Source organism: Lissotriton vulgaris, chromosome 10 (genome assembly GCF_964263255.1).
Source record: "Lissotriton vulgaris chromosome 10, aLisVul1.2, whole genome shotgun sequence".
In the NCBI taxonomy this organism is placed as follows: Eukaryota; Metazoa; Chordata; class Amphibia; order Caudata; family Salamandridae; genus Lissotriton; species Lissotriton vulgaris.
In genome coordinates, this window is record NC_141698.1 from 974,029,925 (window position 1) to 974,057,550 (window position 27,626).

The 27,626-nt window shown below is 42.9% G+C and overlaps 1 protein-coding gene across 1 annotated transcript in view; it reads left to right on the plus strand.

Moving 5' to 3' along the window:
- AHR (aryl hydrocarbon receptor) overlaps nt 1-27,626 on the plus strand; it is a 415,687-nt gene that overhangs the window by 257,984 nt on the left and 130,077 nt on the right. The window lies entirely within an intron of this gene.

A 27,626-nucleotide genomic window follows, 5' to 3' on the forward strand; every position in this document is an offset into this window, starting at 1 on the left:
TGCCTAATTCTGCTCCCTCTTAGAAGTGTTATCTCAGGCCTGTCATTTCTCAGCCTGTCTCCTTCTTGCTCTGTCATCTCACTGTCGGTCTCCCTCTTGCACTGTCATCTCTAAGCCTGTCCCCATCTGCTCCGCCCATTTCAGCCTACCATCCATACTGACCGATTTTGTTGCCCTCCTTTAATTAACCCCATCCTCCTCTGCCTCCTTCTGTGTTAGGGAGACTATGCTGTCAGTCAGCTGCCACACATACAGATGTCAAAAGTGATAATATTCTGTGTTCTCTCTCAGTCTGTCTGTCGCCTTCATTAAGGATGGGATAGTCAAATACTGTGTGCTCTCTGGATTGTCTTCAGCTACCTATAGACACACAAAACCATAATTTGTAATGAGGAAACTATGCCTGGGAACAAGAAAACAACCCTGACCTCACAGGGAGGTGTATGGCGACCTGGTGTGTTGCAGGGATTGGCTTCAGTAAATAAATGTAGAACTATTGTGATAAAACCACAAAAATCACCTTCTGTGTTGATCCTATTTCAGATTGATGCCTGGCCTGATAAAAAAGTGGAACCCTGCATTGAATGTGGAAAGTATTAAAGTGTTCTTTGGTTATATTTTACTTTTTCCACCCACAGCAAGAACTAAAACATGCAAATCATAAATGTTTGTAGGATCATATACAACAGATTTTCATGCAGATATTTTACTTTTGAAAACGCATGCCAGAAAAGCTTTAGCAAGGCTGCCATGCGCCGTAATGCAGGTAAGCAACGTGTTCCCTTACCCACAGATATGTAGCAAAAGACAGTCATAGTCGTGGTGCAATGGTGCCCTCAACCTCTGGCTTTGGGATCTCAGGACCTTCTGCTTTATTATTAGGTGAGCACTACACACCAATTATTTTAATACGAACACTCAACCAGTTTATTGATGAGCTCTTTAAATCTACATATTATTTGAGCTGATGTGATTTTGAACAGTTTTATGATGCCTCTATGGGCGTCTTCAAAAGCAGACAATATTCTGGCTCAAATCCCAAAGAAGATACACAGTACTACTGGTTTAGATAGCAATATTATTCTGGCAGACCAGGGGCCTTATAAGTGAAGGGCGCACTTTTTCTGTTTGCGAGTATTACAGGGTAGCTCCGAACTCGTGCTTCCCTGGGGACAGTGCATTCAGGTGAAAAACAGAGCAGCTGCTCTGAAGCCACTCTGTGATTCACTGTGCAGTCGGGTGCAGTGAGTGACTGCACCCGCGTGAAAGTGGATGTCTGGGGGGTCCATGGGACCCTCTTTACTCTCCAGTGGGCTGCAATTAGGGGGCACACTGACAGTGACTTTTTAGAAGAAAGCGCTGGTGCTTTATGTGCACCAGCTCTATCGGTATTACATTAAGGGTGGCCTAAAGGTCTGCGGCCCCTTCTGTAATATCAACATGCCCCAGAAGCGCGCAAAGTGGGCACAAATGCCCGTTGTACCCCTGGGTCACTTATGCAATATGGCCCCAGGCCGCTAAATATCTACAGAATCGAATTGAAAAGCACAGCATATTCCCTGACCCCTAATCAGGGATCTGGGCTGCAAGATCAATATGGCTGTTCTAGCCACTGTCTTAAGATGACCTTGAAGTTTTCAGCTCATTATAACAAAAACATGGATGAACAGATATTAATTTCAGGAGGTTTTATTATACCAATTATACATTTATTTACTGACGCCAGATCAAGATTTCCCACTAAATAAGTAAGTAAGAGGTGCTGAAGCTCAGGGTGTACCAAGCAGGCCTGGACTCTGGACTTTTCACTTGAGCCTCGCCGCAGCCTATTGAATGACGGATCACTCAATTTTGCTGCAGCCCCTACTGAATTGTGTGGGGTCATAGGCACTGTTACTAGTCACTTTCCTGTACACAAAGCTCACACCTCCCAAACTGCTGCTAGGAGAATAGCAGTAATCGCCCAGGTCCAACCAGGGGGTTTGGGGGAGAGGCAGCTAAGTGGAGCAGCAAGGAGCCCCGCTGCCTCAGTGAAGCTTCATGGATCACCTGCTTCTGTGTTGCAAAGAGAGAACATTTTGGGAACTGGGAATTGTCATCCAGGGTACTTAATAAGCTGCCATATTATGACTGGCAAGATGCCATATGTGTGGATAACAGATTATTTTACAGTGGATCCATGGTCCTCTTTTGCAATCTGTTTCCAATTCTTATACATGAGATTACCTCACCCTATAAACAATTACTGACTTGACCTCTCTGCCCTCCCACCCCCTTACATTACTGTTCTTTGGAACATTCCACCAGCAGTTAACTGTCACCTGGAACATGGTATTGATATTTGATGTTAGCAGCTGACAGAATTGGTGATGCTGAATAGACAAGCTTTACTTACCGTTCATCGTGTCATAAAATCATGAGTGGGGACAGAAGAGTTATCACCCCTGTTTATAGTTCCCAGTCTGCGAATTTTTCCCTGCAGTTTATGGCTCTGGCTGACCGCTAAGGCGCAATGTGCCCTTTCTAAGACTCATCCCCTGCAAAGTGCCCAGTTGACGATTTTTTCAGGCAGTTTACAGCTTCTGGCCACTGTGGCACTACAAGCCCTTCAGAGGCTTCTGTCATTGTCGCTTGGGAGCCAGCTCTGTGACCTGTCTGCGTGTCCTTCTTTGTCTCCCAGGGGCCAAGACGGGACTCTGCTGGGTGCCGCTTGCTTGAATCACAAGCAGCCAGTAGCGGCTCTTGGAGGGAGTGCTACTGGGCAGTAACGTGGGGCGGGGGAGGGTCGGGGGTAGTAAAGTCCGGAATATGGCCGTATGGAGGTAAGTAAACAAATAAATTAATTAAACAAATGTTGTTGCACACGCTGTATCGCATTTGGGCGTATTCCGGACTTTACTAACCCACACCCTGCCCCTCCCCCGTCCCATGTCACCGCCCGGCAGCACTCCCTCCAGGAGACGCTACTGGCTGCTTGTGATTCCATCCAGCATGGCATGTGCAATGACCCCCTCCTCTCATCCTGAGTGGGAGTTTCTCTGTGACGTGCAGTCTCTGGTGCTCTTTGGGGAAGGTGCTGATGCTGCTGGAGTATTTTTTGAGGCTTTTCAGTGCTTTCTGGGTTTGAGGTCTGACAGTCTCCTTCAATGTAGTGCAATTGGGCCACTTTCTAACTCACAGGCAGGAGTTGTTCAATTTCTCCTCAGCAAATCGGCAGTAAAAAAAAAAGAAACAGGACTTTCCCCTAATGCATGCCTAAACCAAATTTAAAACTGAATGGCTGCTACTCATACACTGTAAGTGCAGAATATATTCTTCACAGTCCTTCCTACTTACTGTACAGATGACTACATGTTAAGCTAGAAGTGGAGAAGTGTGGCTCAATGTGTGGCTCAATGGTTAGAGCGGCAGACCCTGATGCAGAGTTCTGGCCCGTGACCAGGGTTCAATTCCCGCCTCTGCAGCTCTAGGGCTCAATTTCCCCAGACCTGATAATTCTCGCCTCGGTGCCTATTCTAAACATGGGTCCCACTCTGTAACTCTGGGCAATAGCTTGCTTAATCTCCACAACGGCCCCAACAACGCTAGGATGCCTGGCTTCACCTTCGGGGTGCCCAGGAGTGGGCACTTCACAGGGAAAGGCCAGGAAGGGTCCCTCAGCGGTATTCATAGAAACGCCGAGATGCCTCATTGTGATTCGTGTGCTATACAAGTACCATTACATTACAAGCTATATATTTCATCTCTTCAGTAAATACTTTTTCATGAAGACTAATTTTGACAATCTTGTGTTAGGAAATCGTTAAACCACTTTAAGCAGTGTAAACATGGCTGCACAAGGATCCCTCTCTTCCTTATAAACAATGGGCCAAACATTTCGAATCTTGCTTTATTGCAATCGGTTAAAAATGTACGCCTGTGCACAAACAGCACATTCTTCAACACAACCTGGGGATTGATGGAAAAAATATCTATGAAAACTTACCAGGGAAGGAGATAGACCTTATGCACTGCTTGGTGTGTATCAACTTACCTTTCTCAAACTCCAGGAGCATTTTGGACAAAGAAAAAGGTAGGACTAGAGAGGCCAAATTGTTTGGGTGGTTTCATGGAAAAAGCAAAAAATTGACTGCATATCTTGCGGCTTTGAGCTATTTCTCTAACACATGATTTTGAGGCTCTCACAGAATCTTTGATATGCGACCTACTAGTGAGATCCACGAACAATCAGAAAATTCAGGAAAGACCATTATTTGGACACCTTGATTTAAAAGATGCCATTTCAGTAGCTGTAGGCATAGATCATACTGATGATTCTTTACATGTTTTTCTTTTTTTTATTTCTTTTTTTTTGAGTTTTATATAGTGTGAACTAGACCAGAGACTTGGGTATCAGAGCGCTTTACATTCATTTTTGTGAGGCACGGGGAGATTAAGTGATTTGCCCTGTCACGAAGTCAGCCGCTCTAGCCGTAAGGCTACATCCTCTCCCCCAAATGAAATGAAAATTACAAAAGAGTCACAACCTGAAGTCAATGTCATTACCAAGAATGAAACAACAATGAAGAACAAATACCTTAACCCCAAGAGCAACAAAGAGTTGCCGTCTACTAATGAAAGAGTGAAATGCTTCCAATGTGGAAGTAATGGTCATCTAGTCAATACTGTTAAATTCCAAGCAAAAAGCGTCACATGCCGCAATTACAGCAAAAAAGGTCAGTCCAGGAGAGTCTGTAATAACACTTCTCCCAAGAACATTCACACAGTTGATTTAATTAATAGTGAGGATTAAACATTGCTCTTTCAGTTATCGGAGTGCTGCAGTGACATTTTGTCTCCTAAATGCTAAATATTATTAGATGATGTAACAGTCACTGTTTTGCCGATTCATGTCCCCCTTTACCTTATCAATAGCAATGATTTTAATAAGCTGTTCGCAGGAAACATATAAGTAGTAGAATCTCCTGGCATAAAACCGGAGGAGAGGTGAGGAAGTATAACAGTGACCCAAGTACTTTGGAGGGCATGGTAAGAATGCAAATCAATTTCAAAGACAGATCTACAGTAATAAAAGCCTACATTACAAAACAGGACTCCAATATACTTGGAGGACACCCCAAAAAGAGTTCGGCATCAAACTTGACCCTAATAGTAAGAACCCTACTTTGCTTGTTGACCCCTCACATTGTGAAAAAGAAGTGTGACAAGAGTTCCCGGATAGACTAGGACTCTTAAGAGATTACCAACATTGTGACAAACTGTCCTAGCGATAAGTATTGCTGGGGTAAATTAGGAAGAATTGGAGAAATCCATGAAAAAAGATAAGGAATTGCAATCTTTGAAGGCTTATATTTTAGAAGATGGCCCGATTCTTGCCTTGATCTACCAAATTCTGTACTGAAATTTTGGGAAGGGAGACATGAACTCTGTAGTTCCAACAAAGTAAAGAAGGACATTAAATCATTTACTTCTGAACGTGCTTATCCCTTCCTTCAGAAGACTTTTACACTAACCGTAACCTTAATCAAACCCAATTTACACCCAGGCCGTGGGGTCGCTATAATAGGAGAAATACCGTTGTTAGGTTCACAGACTCCTCAGCCGATTCTTCAGATAACTCAGACGGCGGGGAAGGCCCAAGTGGTGGACCGCAAAGACATCAAAATCATTTTTTAGCCAGAGGCCAGCAAGAACCCCCCAAGAGAGGCCGTGTGAAACAACCAACACGATGGCCAAATCCTCCGGGAGAACGACAGACCCGGAACAGATTCTACCAATGGTGACAGAGGCTGTAAACACAGAACTTACTATTCCTTTGTTTAATCTTTCAAGCCATATATTATCTTCTCATGAAATTTCTGTCCTTAGTAAGGGCTTATCTTTTGTCCCTACTACCTACCCAAATTTCCTTGACCTACAGTCTGAATTTATGACATTTTTCAGGAAAATTAGGCTACGCGCTTTCTTTGAGCTCAACCCAACTGACCCAAAACCAGTGTCGACACCATTTAGACCACCCTCCAAATTCTCACCCATGGCTGGCATGATCCCCAAGGAAATCCTAACATTTGAGAAGGTGATTCTCAAAGAAACTACCGATCTGGCAAAATCTCACATTTTTGTACCATATAACATCTCTACAGAAGAGAAATCAGCCATTTCTACCCTTAAGAATAATTCCAGTCTAATCATTAAGACAGCTGATAAGGGTGGAGGAATTGTATTGCAAGACATTGATAACTATAAAAGTGAGTTACTCCGTCAAGTATCCAATACAGATCACTACTGTAGACTTTCCACGAACCCCACCAAAGAAATCCAAGCCCTAATCAGAACCATTACTACTGAGGCTATGGATAATGGATACTTGAGTAAACATGAATATGACTTCCTGAACACTCCAAATCCCAGAACACCGGTAATTTACACTCTGCCCAAGGTGCACAAGAGTCTCGACCAACCACCAGGCCGCCCCATTGTGTCGGGCTGTGGTTCGGTTCTGGAACCCTTGGGCCATTATGTGAATTTCTTTTTAAAGGACTTTGTCCCAACAACCCGATGTTATATAAAAGACAGTACTCATATGATCAACCTTGTTGAAAACTTTCCATTTAACCCTAATACTGAGACCCTCTGTACTCTGGATGTTGAATCATTGTACACGAACATTCCCCAAAGAGAATCACTGTATGTAATGGAAACCATTCTTGACCAAAGAACCCGTCCCCATAGGGTCCCCACACTTTTCATAATCCAGCTTCTTGAAATCTGCCTTACACAAAACTTTTTTGTGTATGATAACCAATATTTCCAGCAGGTTCGCGGAACCTCCATGGGAGCCATTTTTGCTCCCACGTTGGCTATCCTTTACATGGACTGGTTGGAGTGTAATACAATTCTTGCTGATAGCAACCCATTCCAACAGGGCATCCTAACGTGGAGACGCTATATAGACGATATCTTCATGATATGGGGTAACGACATCAATGCCTTCCCAGCCCTACTACATTGGCTGAACAACAATTGCAGTGGCCTAACATTCACATTAACTCACAGCAAGACCTCTATTCCTTTTTTGGACCTGACTATCCAACATGAAAATGGCCTACTCTATATCATAAACCTACTGAGAAAAATACGCTCTTAAGCTATGATAGTTGCCACCCTAGGGCCTTAAAATATAGCTTGCCCTACTCACAGTTCCTTCGGTTGCGAAGGAACAATTTCCATAAAAAAGATTTTTTCCATGAAGCTGGTCTCTTAGCCACCAAATTGAGTCAAAGAGGCTATCCTCGCCGCCTCATAAAAAACTCCATGAAGCGAGCGTGGTATTGTCCACGTGAGACTCTTCTGACTAACAGACCGAAACCCACTTCGAACAAATTGGTGTGTGTCACAACTTTCTCCAGCGTGTCCAATAAAGTCACGAAAAGTATTAAACAAAACTGGTACATTTTGAATTCAGGCCAACTTAACTGGGAACGCCCATTGTTCGCTTTAAAAAAAAACAAAAATATCAAAGATCACTTAGTAAGGGCTGCATTACCATCCCCTACCCCACTCAAAAGAACGATCAATGACTATTGGACTACAACACCCCTTAGAGGCCATGCGAAATGTGGAACATGTGTAGTATGCGAATACACTATTGAGAGTAAAGAATTTGTCTATAAGGAATCAAAAAATGTTTTGAAGACTTTTACAAACTGCAATAGTTGTAACGTTGTATATGCAATTTTATGTCCATGTGACCTACTGTATGTTGGTCAAACCAAGCAAAAGGTTAAGTTGCGGATTTCCCAGCACAGAAGCAGAATACGATGCAAGACTCCCAACGCTCCGTTGGTTGAACATTTCATTTCAAAAGAACACACGGAAAATGACATCCGCTGGACCATTATTAACCAAGTGACACTACCACCAAGAGGAGGCGATTTGAGTCTCCTTCTCAACAGAGAGGAACTGAAATGGATAATAAGGACAGATAGCCTGAATTCTGGTCTTAACCAGCAAGAGGACTGGACTACACTTATCTGACATATTACCCCTACTGCAAAGACTTACCTGACCTATTACCCCTATTGCATAGACTTAAGTTTATGATCTTCAAGCACTGTGGCCTTCGCAGATATTGCTATGTATAATTAATGTACTCTAATTTTAATTTATAATATTGCCTGTGTAATAATTCACACGTGTTTACTTCACAAATGTCACTGCGCCGTATCCTTTTCCACTGTGGTTGTCTATCTGTACACAACCTTCACTTCCCTCACTCAAAATGGCCGCCATTATCTCCCTTTATTTCTAATACCCCCATCGCAATTGACCGCGAGCATCGTCCTTTCTCTATGCTTATGGCCCCTTGTCAGCCAATAGCTGAGCACATTAAAAGTGTTGTGCTCAGTTGACCCGTTGAACCAGGAAGCAAGCCTCGCCGACTGACCCGGTAAGCTCCTTACTCCTCCCTCGCTCGCCTTGTTATCATTGCAGCCCTGCCCAAGTGCCCCTCCTGATAATCCTTTCTTTACCGGCAGGCCCCCCTGGTTCCAGGACCCAAGCGCGACACGGCGCTCCCGGTATTATCCGGCTTTTAAGGTAAGCCCCGCCTCGGTCTCTCAGAAATGCGCCTCCGACCGATCTTTTGAGATTCCTGCCTTAATACGTTATTTCACAAACAGGCACGAGCGGATCCGAGATACAAACCATTTCCCGCCATTGGACGCTCGGAAACTATTTTACTGGTAAGCCCCCCCTCCTTGATTAACACCACCGTGGTCCTTCTGACTTGCGCCCTGACCAATTCCCTAAGATGCCTGTTCTAATACGCTAATTTTTGCACAGGCAAACGCGGACACGAGGAACTAACCTCTCCCGCCCTGGACCCTCGTAAACTGAATTACTGGTAAGCCTACTAATCCAAAGGCTGTCTCTTGCCCTGCCCCATCCTGATGTTAATTACCCGATTGTTCCCGGTTTTACCGATACACAATCCCTTTCTCCCTTAGATGAATCCAAAATCCCGGAACAGAGTATCCTACTGTTCCCATCGCCTGCACGCTCTTACATGAGCCTGCACACTGCTGTTCTGGTGAGCGCCCCTCCCTAGATGCAATCATTAATGTATTCTTTTCCACACCCTTCACCACTGCGCCGTTTATTCACTTGATTAAGATGTCAATGTATTCTTAACCTGACTATGAGATACTGTATACGATTCTTCGGCTTTTTCCATTTTATTCCAAACCCCTGCGCTGTTTTTCACTTGATCACGATGCAATTTAATGTACCCCAGCACCAACAACCACTGTAGTATCTATTCCACCTGATATCTCCAGTATCACTGCGCCGTTCTTCACCCTGATGCTACACTTAGCTCTATGAACCACCTACACTTTAGCACTTAAACTGTCACCTACAGCATGTGCAACCGCACCCAGTCACATGCTTGTCAAACACCAAATAAGTCACTCGCTGTTTCCATCAGGATACAGATCTATAACCATGTCACCCCCATGATGCATGTGAGCGAATTTAATGTACTTTCCCCCCCCCCCTTAGGCTAAAGAGGCTAGTAACTAAAAAAGGCAACCATTGCTTTGTCCTGATGATGGACCCCATCATTTAGCAAGGGGGTCCGAAACGTCGTCGACCCACTGTGTACCATATACCTGTGAAATTTACAATACGAAACTATGTAATGCTACCTACAAGTAATTCTCTGTCCAAAATTGGAACTCTACAGAGACTGTTGATTTTGCCTTGCAAGCCCTTTGTGTATGTCCTTGTTTGTGCACGGTCGTGGTTGGGTACAGGCTTGTGCCCCACGCACGTGAATTGTTGAAGGTGTTATTTTGTTTTGTGTATTTTTTGATTTAAATATAAACCTTGAAGACCTCTGCCCGGCTGGGTATGTCTTCAATAATATAGAACTGACTGGGTCTATATTCATTTTCAATCAGCATTCTTCTCCCTGCCAGGGACCACTGTTGTGTTTATATGATTAAGCTCCCCGAGGTCCCTCGCTGATACCAATTGGGGTCCCCTTGTTGTTTAAAATAGATACCAAGTACTTTGGAGGGCATGGTAAGAATGCAAATCAATTTCAAAGACAGATCTACAGTAATAAAAGCCTACATTACAAAACAGGACTCCAATATACTTGGAGGACACCCCAAAAAGAGTTCGGCATCAAACTTGACCCTAATAGTAAGAACCCTACTTTGCTTGTTGACCCCTCACATTGTGAAAAAGAAGTGTGACAAGAGTTCCCGGATAGACTAGGACTCTTAAGAGATTACCAACATTGTGACAAACTGTCCTAGCGATAAGTATTGCTGGGGTAAATTAGGAAGAATTGGAGAAATCCATGAAAAAAGATAAGGAATTGCAATCTTTGAAGGCTTATATTTTAGAAGATGGCCCGATTCTTGCCTTGATCTACCAAATTCTGTACTGAAATTTTGGGAAGGGAGACATGAACTCTGTATTTTAAGTGATTCTATCTGTTGTGGGCGGAAGATTGTTCCTCCCACATATATGAGAGTAGAAACAGTACAGTTAGCACATGTAGGACATCTAGGTCATAGTTAAACTAAAAGCAGAGTCCGTTCTGAGTACTGGTAGCAATGCATAGATAGGTTCATAGACAACATAGTGAAATGTTGTGTACCCTGTGCTGAAAGCGACACATATCGTTTACTTACTAAGGCCCCCTCATCACCTATTGAAATCCCTGACAAACCATTGGTCCAGTTAGCACTGGGCATCATCAGGCCCGTCCAAAGTAGTTCTCTCAACGAAAAGTGTATTATTGTCTTGGTAGGTTACCGTACTCGCTGGGTGGTGGCAAGATGCAAGACTACTGTTGTCCTGATAAAATTCTTATAGGATATTTTCTTTGAGAAGGGCACCCCATAAATGCTTAGCACTGACAATGAAGTACTATTTACTTCAGACCCCATGCAAGACTTCTTAAGAGGGTATGTATTAGCCACCTCAAGACAGTTTTGTACTGACCATGCGCTAACGGTTTAGTAGAAAGAATCAATAGTATTGTTAACAAATGTCTGCAATGGGTGGAAGTAATGAAAACACCTGCTAAAGAAACTCAGAAAGAAACTGAGTGGGCATACCAAACTACCCCTAATAGTATTACAGGCCTCTCCCCTTTTTTTATCCCTAAAGGGAAGGCATCCCAAACCTTCCATTACACCATCCTGGATCAAAAAAGAAAGCTTAGTAGAAAATAATCTATTCCCACCAAGAGAGATGCAAAGAACAATATGATCATTTGAACTGTGTAAAGAAACCTACTTTAGCTTTTGGGGATTAGGCGAAAATAAAGTTACCTAGGACCCGTAAGGAGGGAAGCAACAGGTTCTCCTGTCCTCATAGAAATATTCAGCAGGGATTTAATGTATTCAAATTGAGTAATGGACAAACTTGGAGTCTAGACAGGATATCCAAGCATTATCTCTTATCTCAAAGTACTAGGGGAGTCCTGCCAGGAGGATTTGAACTCCAGGCCCTTCTAGAAAAGTATCCCTGAGGAATGTTAGATTTCCTCCTAGATGGCACAACGATTTCATCCTTGATTAATGAGACCCCCTCTTGTTATTTATGCAACTTTGGTTTAGGCTAAATATTCTTGGTGGGCATATGGTTTCACCCTAGCACACATACATTTCTCTTAAATTTAGTAACCTTTTCTTTTCTCAACCCTTTTTTTCCTCTTCATGCTGTTAGGTTGTTCTCTCTTTATGGATCTTTTCAATTTTAGATTTTCTAAATTATAGCTTTTCTAATCATATCTGGTGGTTGCGTAACACTTTCCATATTGTTCATAGAGGGGGAACGATCTGAGAACACCTTGTAACAACCACTTATTAGCTGAAAAGGCCAGCTGGGTCTGGCATGTGGGGCAAGAGCCTTATTCGCTCCCCAGATCACAATGATTTCTTAAACTCTAATCTGAGGAAACAAGGGGTGATCCGTTTTGGGGAATTCAAATAGCTGCGTCCTAGACAAGCTCCTTCCATATTATTGTTACTATGACTGGAAGGAAGATAGAATCTTTTAAAAATCCATTAAAATAATTTACATTCAGTAAACAACCCCTTAAAATTAAGCATTGCATTGTATTCTGTGTCTGTGTACTGATGTCCCTACTTTCTATGATGGCACGGTGTAGGAAAACAAGTTAAAGGTGTGAGCGGATCACTAAACAAAATAGAATCTTCAAATATATCAAAGGTTTACACTCACCCAAAAATAGCTCTGCAACAAGGGCACGCCATCTCTGTCTCTGCCATTTCAGGAGGAGTGTTGAGCGTTTTCCCACTATCTAGCTACCCAGCTGGATGAAGCAGATATCTTAAAAGTTAATCACACAAAAAAGTAATGATGGGCAATGCACTATTCAGCTATGTTGAGGAATCTTGTTGTTACTAAAACAAAATAATGCAGAAAATAATGTGTTACATAAAATATGTACATTCAAGTATTTAATTAAACAAAACATCAGACGCGAATGACAGCATTGTCTTGAAGAAGCCAATGACTGGCTGGAGGGCCAAAATACTTCAAAATCTCCAACAAAGGCATGTATTGAAAATGAAAGAACCAACGACCGCATGAAACTTATTAAGGTGACAATGTATGGTTGTCCCCATTTTAAATGAAGTCTACATTTTTGGCAGTTTGAGTTATACTTTAAATAATGCAATTTGGTGTGGCAACCAAATGACATACAAAGATCAGATTCCTTTTTTAAAGGAAACAAGAAGGTTTTAGTATTTTTGGGAATGTATATGACGCTTTAAGTAAACAAATGCAAGCATATTACCCGCCCATGTGTTTCCTCTTGATTTTCCATTCTCATTTTGGTTTTGATGAATTTGTGCTTGACAATATTTCTGTGTCTTGGTATTCTTAAGTGATATATTAGTAGCTCAGGAATAAATTTGTTTACTATCATCTAGAAAGAACACTCTGCTTCTCAAATTTACACATGTTAAAGATTTTGGAATGACATACCATCATCTTTTAGAACTAACTCGACACACATGAGTTTTAAAAAGCACTTTAAAATATTCCAACTTCGGCTAAGGAGCATCCCTAAACGATTTGACTTACTGTAATGCTGAACGCCTCCGCTACTCATTATTAATGTATTAAGAGTAGTGACAGGTGGGCTGGGTTTTGCGCGAAAAAATTAATCTGTACATCCATCTGCAGTTGAGATTTTACACACACAGTACTCTTTCATTAAAAGATCTTGTCGATCATTGTCATGTTATTCTTTAGGAGAGCCAATTTCTCTATGCATTGAATAAGAACTTCTTATTATTATCTGCCCTCTAGTGGGTGAACAGCCATGACAACGCAGGGATTACCCCGCACTGCCATTACAACGCAGGAATTACAACGAAAGTCGTTACAACGACTTTCGCTAGAGGGCGCTCTTGGATAGGAAATAGTTTAATTTTCTATCCAACTCCTTCCCTACTGTCAACGTGGGCTGGAGTTGGAATAGAAAATTAAACTACTCTACTATCCAGCGCCCTCCAGCGAAAGTTTTGTAACGACTTTCGTTGTAATTCCTGCGTTGTAATGGCACGCGTGGTAATACCATGCATTGTCATGACATACAACCCTCTAGTGTATGTTAAGAAGGTGTAGGTGGACATGATAAACACAGTGTAACATAGTTGACCCTAACCCACCAGTTCTCCACCAAGAGCTCTAACAACTGGAGCCCACCCTGCCAGTAATCTCCATTTGCTTGTCGAGGAACAGACCAGAAGTATGCCATCTTGGTGGGTGAGGGCCTTATATTTTTTTAACCCTCATACCCATCGGTTTAGGATTAAGTAGTTTTTTTCATCGTGCAGAATATAAATTTATCTTTTTTGGCATTTTCCTTTACTTTTAGTTTGGTTGTATTGAATTAGTTATTTCTAAGCTTATTTTCTGTTAACCAAAATACCAATGTTATCCATCTTGACCATTTCAGCGACATGTATCCGTTCTCCTACGAAATATAAAATTATTTTAAACTGCATGCACAGGATCAACAGGAAGTCTCAATTCAGCATGATAACAGTGAACGCAGCAGCCGGATTTTAATTTTAACTTCCTTCCTTACTTGACTGTGAGATAATCATATCGGCATTCCGGTATAGACATTTGACGTTAATCTTATGTTGACAAAAGATGACAGAATGAAGTAAGATGTTTTGTAAATATTTTAGTGCTCTTGTTTTAGGAGAGTGGCAGGGTGCTAACTAGTGAAACAGTGAAAGGTATCTTTGGAACTTATTGTTTACTTGTATTCATTGTACAAATGCATGAAATAGAAACCCTATGGCTGATTTAGAGTTTGGTGGATGGGTTACTCCTTCACAAACATTATGAATCTTCCATATACCTTATTACAAATGCATTAAATTCTCTGCACAACTTACGTGACCTTGTAAACTGTCTGCCAAACTCTAAATCTGGCCCAAGTATTTGCAACACTATTTACTTATTGATGACTTTTCACATGATCTGTTTCCGACAATTCTCTTAGTTGTTACTGCAAACAGCTGGTTCTCGGAAGGATCATGCGTAAATCTCTCATGGTATTGGAAATACAGCTGGCTCCCTCCCCGTGAGCTCAAAAGCATGTTTTATACTTTGTCTATTATGTGTATTTATATATCCAAGTTTGATCTTGCAAAACGTCCAGCCCTGCAGACCATAGACGGGACCAATTACAATTCTGTGTAAAATTGGGAATTCACACCCGTTCTAGATTAGCAACGCCAAAAACCTCCAGGTTCTACTACATGATATTTGCCATTGAAAATCCACAAATCTAGCTGTGGTAACACATACAAAATAGGATTTATGCATTAGTCCCCATTTTTAGCTCTGATTTGTAAATTTGTAAATTTTGTTCAACAACGGGCAACTCCTGGAGCAAATGTATCTTCGACATTTTTATCGGTCAGGCCTAAATGAACCCCACAGTGTTTGAACTCACTGAGCATGTAATAGACACTACTAGGCATACCATTGTGCATTCGTCATCACTCAGATGAAGTTGTTGTTTGAGCCATGTACTGTCTATGTAGCTCATTCCTACCATTCACGTATTACTGTTACCACAAACAGGACTACCTGAGAGTCCCAGAACAGGTAGAGAGGCTCAATCATTCATCTTCATAGTTTACGGGCCATATAGTTCCAGAGTAGATATTTATGTCAAAAAGATAGTGTAATCATCAGATTTAGTGTATGACTTTGTCATACCTGTAGATGAGGGGACTTACCATTAGAAAGACATTCAGGTGTTTTTTTTTACTTATCTTTATTATTTTCAATCATGAGACAAAGAACCATGTAGGCAAACAGTCCAAAGCCCAAACTGGATCCAGGAGCAAACAGAGTGGAGGTACACAAGCATTAATTAAACAAACATTTTTCACCAAACAGTTAAATCAGCAGGAACTTTTAAAACAGTAAGACATAGTTCACTCTGCGAGTCCATGTTATGGAGGAGATAGAATCCAGGTCATGGGCGACCAACTAGTAAGCAGGATTTCGGCGTAGCCAAGACCACTCCATTGACCAACTCTGATGTGGCCTCTGCCACCTCCTCCCAGGTCCGTTCAATTACTGAGCACTACCACACCTGGTGAAAGAAGCCTGCATCCAGTGATCTACACATGGGGCATTGCGTTGTGGCAGTGGGATGCATGTGTGCTATGCACCGTGGCATGAAGTACACCTGATGTAGGTAGGTAATCTGTGTGAAACAAAAACACAGATTATGTGATTCCCCTTAAACTGTTGCAGGGCTGAGCCCACTGCTTGTCTGAAAGGGATGTATGTATGCCCCCGAGCCCAGCGCTCTCGTGTTTTAGTGTGAGACCTTCGATAATGATTCAGTAGAGCATTGTGGAGGTCCGATATTAGTTTGCGTGCGCTCCCATGAAACAAAGCTCTATATAAAGGCTCTGCCATAGGTGATTTAGTGCGGCCTCACCTCGAGTGTGTAGCGACTGCCTGATACACTACATTGTATGTCAGAAAGTGCCACTGGGAGGGTGTGTGTGTCCCTCAGAGCCTGGAAGGACAGGAACGCTCCCTCCCCGAACAGGTACCCAAATGAGCTACTCTGGCTTTTCCCCAGCTCTGAGTCTTTGATGGCGGTGTAATTCTTGGAGTGCCACTGTGTGCCAAATAGGAAGTAGTGTTGAGTATGGGGATCGGGCTGCACTCCTGTGGATGTAATTCTGCCAGCAGTCCGTCTGGTGCATCACATGGGGTAACCGCAGTCCAGGGTAGGACAGTCAGGTGCATGGGTGTGACCCACCCAGTGCATGCCGGACCCCTGCACGACCCGAGCATTAAGTCGAACCCAACCACCGCACCAGGCCCTCCAACTGAGCCGTCAAGTAGTAGAGGCCAAAGCACCCTTCCTGAAGGTATTCTCTCGTTTCCCAAATCAGTTCTACCAGCAACTTATTCAGATCTACAAAAAAAAGTGTGGGAATCACAATAGGCAAGGCTGCAAAGAAGTATAGCAGCCATGGGGGTATAAGCATCTTAGGGATCGCCACCCAGACAACGGCCGACAGGGGCAACAACACCCAAAATGGTAGGTAGCCCCAGATCGAGTTCATCACTCTGCCCACATTTCCCTCCATTCGGTCACCGTCAAAATAGAAAATCTGTATGCACAGGTATATGAACGTGACAAATGCCATGAGAAAAGAGAAGGGGCAGTTCGCCCTCTCTTGTTCCGGAATATGGTGACGAGGGAACAGGCAGGACTTGGACCAGTTTACCCTAAGGCCCAATACTGCCCCAAAGTCATCCACTCGTTTAAGCCTCTGGAACGGTCGCCATCTTGGCCACTCCCCCGAAAGGCACTTACAGTAAACGCATAGTTAACATGAAAATCCGCACCTGTGTCGATAACTTTGCATTTAAACCAGAATATAAACAAAGTTTGGATCACAAACACCTGTCAGGCTAATTTAGAGTCCTTTGCTAACTCCATAGGTAATATCCTCAGAGAATATTAAAAAGCGATGTATTACATTGCGTGCTTTTACAACGTGGTTGTTACAACAACTGTGTTGTTAGTAGGCGATACATTAACATGGCAAGTCATTAGAAGGAGTTGATGTAGGGGACTCGCTGGACTTAGAAATAGAATTATTTACTATTCCTACTCCAGTTTGCGCAACAGTAGGGAAGGTGTTGGAATTCATTTCCAATACCTTTGCACCCCCTAAAGCAAATCGTTCTAATGACTTGCGATATAAATGTATCACGTACTAACAACACGATCGTTGTAACGACCACGTTGTACTAGTACTGCGATGTAATGACAGCGTTGTACACGCTGTTTCTCATCCTCAGACGGCAAAAACCTTATCATAAGCAGATATTCCAAAATGTAGTGGTGTATTCCGTTAAATAGAAAATAACATCAGCAGACATGTTACTGCACATGTTTCTGCGTTTATTTGCATTTGGTTTCTGACATTACTTTTTATTGCAACTGCCGCCTGAATGGTATTGCTGAGGTATGATGCCATAGTAATGTATGTCTCTAAATATGCTGGAATAGTAGAAATATTAAGTAATAATTATACTATGTACTTAGTGCACAGCAGTAAATAAGCAGGTTTGTTTAATTGAAAACACAGAGAAAGAATAGGAATCATGCCCAATGTATTCTGCCCAACCCCCACAACAATAAAACTCCTTCTGGTGAGTAGCAAAAGCATCTTATCTAACAACATATGCACACATGAATTTACTGACAGATGAAGTATTACTACAGTCTTACTTACAATCCAGATTCTTCTCTTCAACCCACACATGGATCGGTCTCCATAAAAGCACGCGCATCACTCTATAAGGATACAGCTATGCTGCATACACTGCTCAAATTAAGATCTTACAAGTAGACCAGCAGTACACGGATAGACAAACACAGACCTACTCATACACACTTTGAAAAACGAGAAAAGATTGCCCCACCATGCAGAACTTGAGTGCACAGATTGTCAACAGCTAGAGGGATGTGCCTTAAATAAAGGTAAGACCAACTATGCATGATCACTGCCGACATGAAGACATGCAGGAATCAAAGCCAACTCAAGACGAGGCATAATTACCTCCTGCTGCTGATAGAGAAGGGTCTGGTAGCCAATGCTACTATTAGGATTTTTGGGATTTCCCCGGTGATAAGCCTTCTTTCATTATCAATGGCTAAGTGAGCTGAACGTTCACAAATGCAGTGATCTGTAATTCATGAGTTTGTGTGTCAGCAAGACACCCAGCATTCTATCCTGATGAGAAAAGGTAAATTGAGTACCACAAAATGAATTATAGTAAAATCTGGTATTTACATCCACAGGAAAAAAATGTTTATTTGAAAACAGTTGCATTGGTTTATTTGCACATAAAATAAAAAATTTAGAGCCTGATAATCTTGCCCATGAAGGTGAAAGATGCGTTATTAATCGGTGAGGTCAACAAGGCTGAGTGTGGATTTCTTCAGGAGTGGGAGGATCTGTCCTGTCTTGAGAGCTTCTGGGAAGATGTCTTGAGTGAGTGAGGTGTTGACAGTGCTTGGTATGGTAGACAGAATATTTTGAAGAAGGCTTTGATGGAATGCAAATCATCATCTGCATATGAGTTGGCTTTGAGGGAGTTGAGTATGTCAATGAGATCTATGTAGGAAGCTCAATGATAAATGACTGTAGCTCCAGGTCAATAAAAAATATCTAACACCAGGACTAATTGCAACCACGACTTACAAATGTTATTTTAGTCCTTCCAGGGTTGCTGAGAAACAGGCTGTGTGTGCCCGAGAGTCTCCCTCCAAATTGTTATGAGAGACAAATAACCATCTATTTATAAGACAATCTGTATATCCATTGTGTTGCATTGCCAAAAAAAGATATGAGCAGCTTATTGCTAAAGGATCTTCTTGAGTTTCCAGCGGAAAAAGAGAGAGGATGGAATGGAAGAGACAATGGAATGTGTAACTGGAATATGCCCCAAAAAGACTCCTTATTCCATGTGTTGCTTATTAGTCCATCTGCGAATGATTTTGTAGATGTTTTCTGCGGCCAAATTTAAGAACCACTGGCATTCTGCTTTACAAGAGGCGTTTGCATTTATGAATTTATATTGTTGCTAAAATCGCACACTCAGTTGTTGTGGTGATTTTTTTAAAATTGGGGCTTAATAGATTTGCTGTGACAGTTGAACAGCCTAAATTCTCCTTAAGAAGTAAGAACTGTCCAGTGAGACATCACTGGAATGCCCATTCCACTTTAACCACAAACTGCCACAGGGCATTGGAGCAAAAAATGATTCTTTCCTTTTACCAGTGCAGTAATCTAATGTTCTGCGGATAGCACAAAGCCAAGCATTTCCCATTAAACCTCGGCAACATGCTGTGGCATTGACCATCTAGGACAGTGGTTTCCAACAGGTCCTTTTTGAGCTGCCAGTAATTTGCCGGCTGCTTCTAACATACTTGCACATTAATATGCAGAATTATCAGTATGTTATGCAATGCAGCACAGCAAGACACCTTGCTGCTCTTCATTGTGTGACAGGGAGAGAGCAGGAATGCTCCATATTTAACACCATATGGCCAATTCCTGTCCTCTCCTTGCGCGGGCAAACTGTGAGCTGCCTAATGCAAACTCAGGCACCCTTGCACCATGGTACAAGTGCGCCTGCTTTAAAGGCAGGATTGTTTTGTGCAGGAAGGTGTGCCTTTCTGCACAAAAACATACAGCAGCACACAAGGAGGTAAAAATGAGGATCCATAAAGATATTTCTCCTCGTTACACCTCCCCTGGGAAGGTCTAGCATGTTTACGCATTACGAGGTCTACCACTCATGGTAAATATGGGAATGCCCCAAAATCAATGGGTGAATGCCACTTGTGGAATGCCTCCCTGTGATGGAGTAATGCGGGGCAGCGACTTCCGCTGCCTCACCGATTTACCAAGCCACTCATGGCCATGCCCTGCGTCCCCTTGTGTGGTGCAAGGGTGATGCAAAACCTTTGATAAATTTGCCTCTAGGTGATGGACAGTCTCAATAATATGCAGGTGGCCACCTGTTGCGGCAGCACTTTAAAATACTGCAGTCCTGGTTCTGTGAGGCAGGGGAACTGTGCAGAAGCATGCACCCCAGCCTCTTTTGACTCAGCCTGAGGGTATCAATGAAGATTAGAGGAAAGCCCTTTAGTTTTACAGGAATGGAAACTGTGCACTTGCGTTCAGTTGTATGACCCGAGTGTTATCTTTCTTTTTGTGCTTTTTCCTCATTTCTTTTACCTATGTCTTCTTTTGGTTTCCCCTTTTCTCTCCGTCTTTCTAAATGTTTCTCTGTCCTTCTCGTTCTTTTTCCCTTCTTTATCTCCTTTTCTTTTTTATTTTGCCGGCTCTCCTACCATAACAGTGTCTACAATTATTCCTTATTTTTCCCATTCTTCTATCCTTCCAAGTTTTCCTTCTTCCCTTACTCCTTAAGTCACACATTTCTCTTTTGTTCTCTCCCGTCTGTTTTTCTTTTTCCTTTTCATTTTGCTTATCCCCTTCCTCGTACAATTTCTTCTTTCCCCTTCATTTTCTCCACTGCCTCTTTGTTTACATTTTCCTTCCTCTCTCCTTTTTCTCCTATCCCTTCTTTTCTTTTCGCTTTCCCCTTCTTTCGGTCCTTTCCAGTTTCACTTCACTCCTTACTTTTTTCTCATTCCCTGTCTCCTCCCTTCTCGCTCCTCTTCCCTTTTAGTTTTCCCCTTTCTGTGTCCTTTCTTTTTCTCCTTTCTTCTCTACTTCCACCTTTACTTCTTTCTTTTTCTATCTCTCCATGCTCCTTTTATCCTTCCGTCTGTACTTTCTGTTCTCTTTACTCCTATCCTCCACTTTTCACATTACTTACCTCTTTCCTCTCATTTCTTTGCACTTCCTTATTTTCTTCCTCTAGTCGTTCATTTTCTACTTCATCCCACTCATTTCCTTCCATTTTTATTTAATTCTGCCATTTTTCTACTTCTTTCAATCCTGACTTCTCTTTTCCTTCTTTTACCTTCCATCTCTCCTTTCTCTGTCACATTATTTATAAATTATTTTCCTTCTTTGCTTTTTCTTTATGATGATTCTCCTTTAATTGTGTCCTTCCTTGCTTTTTCTCCTTTATTACTTCTTTCTTACATTTATCCTCCCTTTCTTGTTCTTTTTTCTTTGTTTTTTTTCTACGACCTAACTTTAGATTCTTAAGGTGATCTCTTTACGCATTAATTTTTATGTCATGATACCGAGGGCATGGGGCGAGCTGCTGATATATATTTACATGATGAAAGATGTGCGGAGGACGTGGGCACCAAGAATCCCCCACCTATGAGAGTGGCAGAAATATGGGCTTGAAATCAACTCAGTATACTCGGTTTACTTTACCACTCCCCTTAAAGTGCAATGCTCCCGAGGCAGGTGATCCTGGTCCCCATATGACTCTTCATACCTTCAGAAAGAGGTGGTTCATTTATGATGGGTTAATGCAGGACTTATGAAAGATGTAAACTGTCTGACTATGTAAGCAGTCATTGCAGTCCCCAGGAAAGTCTCTGCGGGGGGAGGGGGTGGGGGGGATGGGGGCACAGTGCAATACAGGGGTCTCCTTTCACAGCAGTGTGAATAGATGCTGTTTAAATGCCTGGGGATGGTTCTGTTCCATACAATACAGGGCATCCCCAGTGGGGTCCACATTCTGCATCCCCCACATTGCCCTTCAATGACTTACTATGAATGATAGGATAACATATCAAACCTATATGTCTGGCCCTTAAATATGTAATGGATGATCCTCCTCCCATTTGATTATCAAAGTGGTTCTTACCCAGCTACCTTACTAAAAAGTGCACACATGTTTTTCCCTTTTACACCATTTTTCAAACCCTCTTCCAAAAGGAATATTCAATTTGTGGTCCAGGCGGCTTTTGTATGTAATATGTTTCTCTTGATAAACTTGAAAGGTCAAACACCACTACTTACTTGATGAGGTGTTCTTCCCCTGGGGCGTCCTAAAAGCAGTTTCCTTATTCACATGGGTGATGCCCATGGCTGTTTTTAATGTATGATTAGAGGGTGCTAGCCGACCAAGTGTGTGTTAGTAAATGTTCCTCTGGACCTCAGTTGTAGTACCACACTTCACGGTCTTCAGGAAAGGTGTATCTATCCAGCAAAGTGCAGGAATTGCACAGCCTTCGAAACTAAAATAATTTCAATGCAAATGCCCATTGTCTGTCTGATGCTGAATGTAATAATAACAGGTTATTTTTATATTTTGATCAAAAACACAGTTTTTAATTCTGTAGCTCTGCCAACATCACGTCACAGTCACCAAACTTTGCCATTCTCTTTCACCTTGAAAGAATGACGGCTAGAGTAACCCGGCAAATATTCACTACTCTCACCTGCCAGGGTTACAGATATAAGCCATCTGATCGGCTACACAACACTTTCTGCGGTAGGTAAAATATTCAGTTCAAAATAAATACTGCTGCCATTCATGCCCTGCAGATGAAAACATGATATTCCACGGAGGATTCCCTTTCATGGCAGGTGAGGTAGTACTTTATTCAAAAATGGCTCTGTGCCTTAGAACAACTGCTCACTTCTACCAGCTGCTTTCAACCAAAAAACACAAGGACTCCTAATAATACTTCTCACTTATGCAAACTCCTACTCAACTCGGAAAATGCTTTAATTAACTGTATAACTGTTGTAAGAGACACAAGTAGCATTCTGAAAATGGTATTAAGTTAGAATAGTTCGCTCCCACGTTATTCGTAACTTTTATAATCTTTATACACGGTTTGCAAATTAGTTTTAAACATCTTGAGTTCATAAGTGTTCTTATTGTTTCTACCATTATAAATATTGTTTCTATGTTGTAATAAAAATTATTTATGCAATTGATGAGTTTACAAAGCTGCGGTGGGTTTCAAAACTTGAAAAATAAACTCAGCGGGCAGGAACTCATTCATTGCTGCCAACGTGTCTCCAAAAAAAGTCCCATAATCAACTTTGGGAGCATAAACACTAATCAGGCAGAGGTAATGTGTGTCTAATATACCATGGAGGATTACATATCTCCCGTTCGGCCCGCAAACTCCCAGATTCTTGTAAAGGGACACCAGGGTCTACACATACAAGGGTCCCCCGAGCAAAGCCAGAATGAGAAGTTGAGTGCACTCCCCTCTCCATCTCAGACAGAGTGAGGCCACCAATCGCCCCATAAGTGGGTTTCCTGTAAAAAAGTGATTGAAATCCAATAGCGCTTAAGGTAGGCAAACATTTATGGCATTTACAGGGTCTGTTCAGACCTCTGGCATTCCATGTAAGGAACTTAAAATCATGTCCCATACCCAACATGTCTCTCTGTCCTAGTCTATGAGGCCCTAACACTGGACCATGTCAGCATTGGGGGCAAAGCTAAAGGTTTGAGTGTGTCAAGAGCACTGTTCCACTAATAAACATCTACAAAAAGGCAACTTAGAACAAGTCCCCAACCAAACCCACCACCTCCATCCCCCAGGCAGAATCTGCGTTACCCCTCCAGCTCAACCTGCAGCCAGAAGGGCACCAGTCACCACTCCACTTTCCTACTCCCGCCCCACTCGATTATCAACTAAAGCAGATATTAAGGGGCTTGTTTATGAGAGGCGTGCCCCTCCAGAGCTATGATTTTTCTGACGCTCCAGCAGCGCAAACCTCTCAACAATATCCATGAGGCCATGCAAAGTGACCTTGCATGGCTTTGCACTGCCTCTTAGATATGGAGTAAGGCAAGGCAGTGCAAGTCACTGTGTTGCCTTACCCTGTGCCAGAGGGCATTCCATGAGCATTGTGATGGGGTTTCCGATGCATTACCCATGGATTTTGACGCTGCCCCATACTTACTTAATCACGTAAATCTGGCGCATTGCCAAACTTTACGCCTCCCTAGAGCAGTCCTCGATCCGTGGCCCCAAAGAGGAATTCAGCAGATCACAAGATGGCAGGCCCCCAGCCACCTCCCACCACAGAGTAGTCAAATTCAGCACACCACATGCGGTGTCAGCATACTATGTCAAGTACGGCCCCCCATATGTCTTGTAATTCCCCAGGGAGGAGTTTTTGGACCATCATGGAGTCACACATTGTCAGCATAAACAGGCACACAGGAAGTTAATTATACAGGTGGTATACAATTGACATCTTCCCAAGATGTGTCCTTGAATTGCTTGTCCTGCCACACACTGATATCACGTCAACCAGAACTCGCTCTGGGGGTCTCCCTGGCCTGCTGCCCCCAGCCATGTTGGCGTAGCCTAAAACAAAACCTCACATGATCCACCCCCTGCGCACCATAGCCGTTGACAGTGAAATTCGTAGCACCTATCCAGCATCCGTACTGTCACATAAGGTATGAGGCACCAGTCTAATCTGTGAAAATGCACTCTAATCTAGTGATCCCGGTACTTCTGACCTCAGGGTGCCATCTGGGCAAACTATAATTCGATTTGCAGCTGGGGCTTCCTGAGCCACCATAGTCTCAGGTGTTGTCTTGCCTTTGTGGGCCAAGCGCCGCATCACACCCGTTTGAGAGCCTAATCTCCTAGGGGTACTGGTATTATATCTCTGTCCCAAAGTGTCCACAAGTGACACAGCCATCATATTGAACTCACAGTTCAGCATGGAACATCAGGGTGTATTTGATTTTACGGTCTCTCAATTGACCAATGACAGATAAGAAACGTACGGATCCGACGGGTGTAGTCAGGGTAAATAAAAATGTGTTTGTCTTCGTATTGATGGTGGGGGGATGCTGTGTGTGTGCGCATGCTGGAGAATGGCATTGCTGTAATTAAAAAGTCAAGCAGTCATGGCCTGTGGGGTGCCCCGGGCGTGGCTCTGTGAGCCCTCTCCACCGTGTAGAAATTCGAGAGTTGTGGAGACCTGAGTGTTTGTCTTATCCAGATCTCCAAGAAGGGCTTTGCCGAGGGACCAGCCACTTGCTCTGGGAATCCACCTAGACGGGAATTATTACTCTGTGACTGTTCTTCTGTATTATTCAAGCTGTCTTCCATGTGCGTGGCACTGCATTTTAAGCCTTCCACCAAGGCCTTAAGCAACCTGACCGCTTTCTTGAGAGCGTCAACATCATCTTCCACTGCAGTGCTCCAATTCGCCACTTTCGGTAGAGACAGGTGTAGATGGTTGATTTCCATGGCTATTAAATCCTTCATCCCTTCCAGCGCCGCCCGAGAGCCTTGTATTGTTGCCATAAGCTCCGCAGAGTTGGGTCCCTAAACCGATGTTCCAGTAGGCCGCTCAACCCCCGCCAACAGTGCCTCAGGCAGTACCACAGTGTATCAGTCAACTCTGTTGACCTGCGCCGGTGTTGCCCCTTTATCCTTACCCATATCTTGTATCTATTAAAGGTTCAGTGCACCAGGCACAACCAGCCGGGATCCGCTGTGCCAGGAGTTGACTTAGTCCTTCGCAAGGCCCCTGCATGAGGTACCAAAGACCAGGGTTTGGTCTCCCAGAATGTACCACAGTAAACACAACTACGTCACTGTATCAATACAGTCCCAGCCAATGTAGGAGCAATGGCCCAACCCTTTTTAGTCTTGTGGCAGCTCTTAAGCGCCCCACAGTTGCTGCCAGGCTATGCAAGCTGTATTTTCCATCACTCCTCTGTCTGACCCGATTCACCATCCTCACCACTTCTCTGGGCCCATTCAAGGATGCCCACTCGTCAAATATGAGCTCCCCCAGCCAAGGAGCACCTGTCCCACTTTGAAGATTCAAATCTGGTCCAAATCGTTGGTAGTGCCGTTTGCAATGTATAACTGTGCAGTGGGTGTCCAGCAGCACTTATAGGACCCTAGGTTCTGCACAGCACGGTATAATCTGTCAGGGCCCCCCTCAGCCTTTGTGGCTTCTATATTCCAGTTTCACAGGTCACAATGACAAAGTCTTTGGGATAGCAGCAAATCTTTCAATGTTCAGTCCTGGAGCCAGTTGGGCAACCAGTGCGGCATCCGGTCTACCATATTAGTCGGTCTCCGCACTGAACCAAAGTTCCAGGCTCCCCAACAGTATCCAGGACCAAAGCTTGCTTCTGGCCCGTTGCAGCAATGCAGGCCTGCTCCACTTGGGCCGCCTTGAGTATTTTCAGGGCAGGGGATGCTTGCACAAATTTGTTGGTGCTCCTGTCAATCTAAGAAGAAAGAAAGGCCGAGTTATCCAAAACAGAATTCAAAACTATGACTAGTCACTTTACATATCAGTGGAACATGTTTAAATACCTATTCAATCTATGCAGGGTTTTCTTTCTGGTGCACTGTTTTGTATATTCTTGGCATTTCATTGATTTTTGTTTCGAGTTGTTTGTTCTGCAAAAGAATTGAAAACTATATTTGTGACAGGTTCTAACAAGGTGATTTGCTACAAAATTCGTTGGCTAAAGCATTTGCCAATGTGTTTAATCTGTTTTCAAAAGAAAATGAATGCATTATTTTGAGTCACATATCTAAAAAAGCAGAGGAACTATTGCTGTAAACATTTCCAGACAAATCACTTATAATCCTGGAAACCAACTGGTAATTCTTAACACAGCCGTAGATTCTGGATTTATACATAACCTCTACTTTGGCCTGGATTACTATTGGCCCATTATTGACATGGGGCTGCTTAAAAGTTGTTACCCGGCTCATCGGAATTCCAATTCTGAAAGCAGCTGACGTTGCAGTGTAAAGCACTAAGCAAAACATGGGCAATTTGGCATATTATCACTGCATCCAGCATTTTATTCCCCAAAGACATGTGCTCCAGATTAATTTCCCTTCCCCTTATTTACCTGGATTCCTAGTAACAGTAATTCCAGGGGTTGGGAAAATAATAGCATTTATTCCAGGCCACTCACGAACACGGGCCTTTGATGTTAGTGTGTCCCTTTTTATATTTCCACAATCATATTTTATTTCTCATATGTTTTCACTGTCACTGTAGTTAAATTGATCAGGACATTCAGATTTTTCTTATGTGGATACCTCGCAACCTTTTCCTGCATATCAATGCCCTTGCCCCTCTGCTGTAATCAGTTCAGATCATGGCTGACTACCATCTATCAATGTTTGAAAAGTTTCTTAAACTCAAAGGCAGAATAACTCAATTTCTAATTGACAACTGCTTAATTTCAGTGTCAATTTCCTCCAAGTGGAAACCAATGGTCAGCAGCTTCCACAGTTGTCCATTCAAGGATGGACAACTGAAATATCGCATACGTATACCTGCTACTAAGATAGTTGACAACGTTTCAGTAGCCTCAACTTACCCTATTTGTTATAGGCACCAGTCCAGGTAATTATTAGTGGCCAAAAATAATTTAAGCATCCACCCAACACTTGTTTCCTTCAGAACTCTCTGTCAAATTCATGTGCACTGAATATTGGCGGATTATATTTTTCCAGCTTTACATGCCCACTTCCCGGGGCACTCAGCCTACACATATCCCCTAGTGATTGGCCCAACTACAGA